The sequence below is a fragment of the Salvelinus alpinus genome, chromosome 6, assembly GCF_045679555.1.
Source record: "Salvelinus alpinus chromosome 6, SLU_Salpinus.1, whole genome shotgun sequence".
Taxonomy (NCBI): Eukaryota; Metazoa; Chordata; class Actinopteri; order Salmoniformes; family Salmonidae; genus Salvelinus; species Salvelinus alpinus.
This window is the reverse complement of record NC_092091.1, coordinates 68,963,220-68,968,219: the sequence shown is the minus strand read 5'-3', so window position 1 is coordinate 68,968,219 and position 5,000 is coordinate 68,963,220. Positions and strand designations below refer to the sequence as shown.

At 41.4% G+C, this 5,000-nt stretch overlaps 1 long non-coding RNA gene across 1 annotated transcript in view; it reads left to right on the top strand.

Moving 5' to 3' along the window:
* LOC139579204 (uncharacterized) overlaps positions 1 to 3,803 on the top strand; it is a 37,010-nt gene extending 33,207 nt beyond the window's left edge. Inside the window, exon 2 of the long non-coding RNA XR_011675691.1 lies at positions 3,736 to 3,803. This is a non-coding gene — a long non-coding RNA (uncharacterized lncRNA). The remainder of the gene's footprint in view (positions 1 to 3,735) is intronic.
* Positions 3,804 to 5,000: the final 1,197 nt, after the last annotated feature.

Genomic DNA, 5,000 nt, shown 5'->3' with positions numbered 1-5,000 from the left:
CTCCATTGAACCAAACATACTTGACTTGGCAGAGTTTCTATAAATATCGGGGTAAATCCTAACTTGTTCTTTCACTTAGTCAAGCATTGAGATCAATGGGCGACTAAGTTTTTAAAAAATGTACTGAAGAGGATGTTAGGATTCACCCCCCAGGTGAATATTATGAATATTGTGCGTCTTGCACTCCGTTGAGAACAACAATGCCCAGAGATTCCTGTGAAAGCTATCCTACAGTATGTCATGCTGCTATGCCCTGGGGTCCTGTGAGTCAATTGTGTGTACTTTTACCTATTCTGTGTGCTCACTGTGTGATGTCCTATCCACAACACTGCAGTCACTAGTGACGTCACTGCTTGCACCTCCGCGTAACTGCTTCAAGGCCACTATTCGCATAACTGACAGCATTAAGTCATTGGCTCTCGTGTTCATTTCAGGCTTTTTTCACATTTACTGTCATGATCTTGTCCAGGGAGTAGAACTGAATGATTTCCCCTTAGATAGGCCAGCTGCAATGTCAAAATTGGCTAAAATTGGCTTAGAAATCTGATTTTAAGCCTACCTCTAATCTTAACACATTGCTAACCCTAAATTGAGACTAAAAAGCATTTAGTTTTCATTTCCTGGTGTTCTTACTGTATGTCGCCCACCCCAGCATGCCCTCTCGTTTCCTCTAATTCTCTGTTCCTCTATTTTCTCTGTTCTCCATCTCTGTATCTCTTTTTATACTGCTAACACTACCTATTTTTATTTTGTCTCTCCCCCTTTCTCCTTTCTCTCTAATTATACCTTGTCTTTCTCTTCCTCTCACTCTCTCTCTCATTCACCTCTGCTCTCAGCGGCACTCCAGCCATCCCCTATCCTTGCCAAGTGCTATCTTGGGTCAGGACCACTTGCACACCATCCTCCATTTTGTCTCTGTCCTGCAGCAGACACTCAATTCTACAGTGTAGATCAGGAAAGTAGTGAAGGGGACACAAGCAGACAGTAAACACAGTTTCTCCAGCCCACTGACATAGAAACATTACACTCAAAGCGACTCATCCTGTGTCTCCTTAGAGAAGCAATGGGTTCCCATTGGTTCTGCGTGATTTAGTCGCTTTTCATCTAATTAGGTTCTGACGGCCGGACTTCCTGCTTTGCCGGGCAGAGCCGCTATTGTGCCAGTCACTGTTAGCTAAAGCTATGCTCCATTTCACGTGTCTCCTCTCCCCTGCATCTTATTCAGAAACACTTCATGAGGTGTGTTTGGACACCATCACCATCGCCGTATGCCTATCTCTATAAAGCATCTGTCAATGTGCGCTCCCAATGTGCACTCCCAATGTGTGCTTCACTGATATTTCAATCAACGGGATGTTTCTATCCAGGGGAACATTTGATTATCTGCTTTTTGTGTGTGTGTGTGGTGTGTGTGTGTGTGTGTGTGTGTGTGTGTGTGTGTGTGTGTGTGTGTGTGTGTGTGTGTGTGTGTGTGTGTGTGTGTGTGTGTGTGTGTGTGTGTGTGTGTGTGTGTGTGTGTGTGTGTGTGTGTGTGTGTGTGTGTGTGTGTGTGTGTGTGTCCAGCAGGGGAAGCGATGAAGGCTGCAATGTGCAGTCATGGGTAGTCACAGCACTGGGGTGGCAGACAATCCATACACACACCATATCTGTATCCCATCTTGTGATACCTCTCAATACGGTACATGATGTAGTTAAGGAGGAATGCATTAAGATACAGAGTTACTTCACCTATTTATAGTCCTGTGGAGAAATGCAAGTGGCATCTCTCTCGCTCTCTTTCTGTCTCTCACTTTCTCTTTCTTTCTTTCACTCTGCCGAAAACAACTTTTCTATCTTAAAAGCCCTAAACTCCAATAGATTTACAAAATCTATGACAAGGGTCGGCCAATGTTGTTCTGACCATGATTGAATTGGTGATGTTCTGGGAATCGTGTTGTAGGATTGTCCTTGTAGTAATGAAATATGAGATTGGTACATGATGTCTGTCTGGCCTGACGCACACACGCAGGCACACACACACACACACACACACACACACACACACACACACACACACACACACACAAATGCCCTGTTATGGAAGGCTTAATGTTCTGATGCCCGCCCTGTCTGTACCCTACTCTCAGCCTCCGTGATGTGACACACTGCCGCATATTATTACATATCATTGACCTCCATCTTAGGACTCACAGCGTCACTGGGCTGTCATCACTGTCAGCATCACTGTCCTCTATCCAGAGATGATGATGACACAACCGCACTGCGAAAGAGTCAGAGGCTCTCTCTCTCTTTCTCTCTTCCTCCCTCCCTGTCTCTCCTGGGTTTGGCCTTTGATCGTTGTGGATGTGTCTGGTATTCCAGGGAGTAGCAGCGGGAGAGGAAAAGGGAGTGGGGGAAGGAGTGAGGGAGGGAGGGAGATGGGGGAGAGATTTGGGAGCAGGAGACACATAGCCAACGAGCCGAACCAGGCAGGTGCCTGGTCTCCATGGCAACAACCGGCAACTGTTTCACGGAGGATTTAAAGATTTCTGAGTGACGTTAAGCAGAAACTGATGACAGGAGAAGGTCTTTGCTCTCTTTGTGTGTGTTCTCTGCATAGCGGGAGGAATTTAGTGTTGTTTTCACCATCTCATCATGAGTAGGATAAAAGCTGATTTTTAGAGCCCTTGTGCCTACAATGAATTAGGTCCTTACGTAATACAAGTCATATCACCGTCTCTCTCTAGTAATCTTTCTCTCTTGTTCGTCATTTTCCATCTTGTATGATACAATCTCAAAGGAGCACTGCAAATTCCCACTCTCCCTAAACAAGCTTGCTCACATCAATTGATCCTTCAGTCACAAAATTGACTTCTCCTTAATTTCCTCTCATCTCTCATCCTGCCCTCTGTGAGCTGCTCGTCTGGCCTGGATGTGTCAGATTGTAGGCCTCCTGGGCACCAGGTTACGTCACAGGCTGTGGTTGTGGTGACTGAGTTTATATCACAAAGCCTTGAATAAGACAGCTCCTCTAACCAGATGGCCTTTTTGTGTGTGTGTGTGTGTGTGTGTGTGTGTGTGTGTGTGTGTGTGTGTGTGTGTGTGTGTGTGTGTGTGTGTGTGTGTGTGTGTGTGTGTGTGTGTGTGTGTGTGTGTGTGTGTGTGTGTGTGTGTGTGTGTGGAATTGCAAACTGACAAGGTTAATCTGATATGTCTCTCTTTGTGATGTCATCATCTTAATTAGAATATGAACAGGGGTCACAACCTTAGTGTTAGTGTACACTGATGACAGAGCAGACATGAGGCAGTAACAACATGCAAGACACTGGCTCATATAGACGCAACACAAAACAACAGGAGGGGAATAACCAGGAGGGTAATAACTGTAGCTAGGAGAACGATTTCTGTTAAAATAGTTCAATGTCTGGACTTTATTCACTGCATGTTTCGAGAGTCTGGCTGATTACAAATATAGCTGAAATTGAAATTAATAAGCTTTTTTCCAGCACTTGAATAAAAAGACTTGATTCATAATTAAATTAGTTGTGAATTGAATTGTACACCCTGGGGATTTTTCCATTTCAGTGTCCAACGTGGAAGCTATATTGACTGAAATAAAAATGAATTTGCCGTATATTCTGGTTTTGGTATCTTTGACATTTGATTCTACCTTTTACATTCACCTATCGTTTTTCTTGAGGTGCAAAAAGCTTTTAAATGTTATTAACCTTGACATGTCTTTGTGTCTTCTTGCAGAGGGTGAGCGAGAAGGTTGGGGGAGCAGAGGGGACTAAACATGATGATGACTTCACTGAAATGGAAAAGGCAAGAATTCTCTCTTTCTCTCTAAGAATCCTGTCTTTATTTCTCTAAGAATCCTCTCTTTCTATTTCTCTAATAATTCTCTCTTTCTATTTCTCTAAGAATCCTCTCTTTCTATTTCTCTAAGAATCCTCTCATTCTATTTCTCTAAGAATCCTCTCTTTCTACTTCTCTAAGAATCCTGTCTTTCTACTTCTCTAAGAATCCTGTCTTTATTTCTCTAAGAATCCTCTCTTTCTATTTCTCTAAGAATCCTCTCTTTCTATTTCTCTAAGAATCCTCTCTTTCTATTTCTCTAAGAATCCTCTCTTTCTATTTCTCTAATAATTCTCTCTTTCTATTTCTCTAAGAATCCTGTCTTTATTTCTCTAAGAATCCTCTCTTTCTATTTCTCTAAGAATCCTCTCTTTCTATTTCTCTAATAATTCTCTCTTTCTATTTCTCTAAGAATCCTCTCTTTCTATTTCTCTAAGAATCCTCTCTTTCTATTTCTCTAAGAATCCTCTCTTTCTATTTCTCTAAGAATCCTCTCTTTCTATTTCTCTAATAATTCTCTCTTTCTCTCTAAGAATCCTGTCTTTATTTCTCTAATAATTCTCTCTTTCTATTTCTCTAATAATTCTCTCTTTCTCTCTAAGAATCCTGTCTTTATTTCTCTAAGAATCCTCTCTTTCTACTTCTCTAAGAATCCTCTCTTTCTATTTCTCTAAGAATCCTCTCTTTCTATTTCTCTAAGAATCCTCTCTTTCTATTTCTCTAATAATTCTCTCTTTCTCTCTAAGAATCCTGTCTTTATTTCTCTAAGAATCCTCTCTTTCTACTTCTCTAAGAATCCTCTCTTTCTATTTCTCTAAGAATCCTCTCTTTCTATTTCTCTAAGAATCCTCTCTTTCTATTTCTCTAAGAATCCTCTCGTTCTATTTCTCTAAGAATCCTCTCTTTCTACTTCTCTAAGAATCCTCTCTTTCTACTTCTCTAAGAATCCTCTCTTTCTATTTCTCTAAGAATCCTCTCGTTCTATTTCTCTAAGAATCCTCTCTTTCTACTTCTCTAAGAATCCTCTCTTCTACTTCTCTAAGAATCCTCTCTTTCTACTTCTCTAAGAATCCTCTCTTTCTATTTCTCTAAGAATCCTCTCGTTCTATTTCTCTAAGAATCCTCTCGTTCTACTTCTCTAAGAATCCTCTCTTTCTATTTCT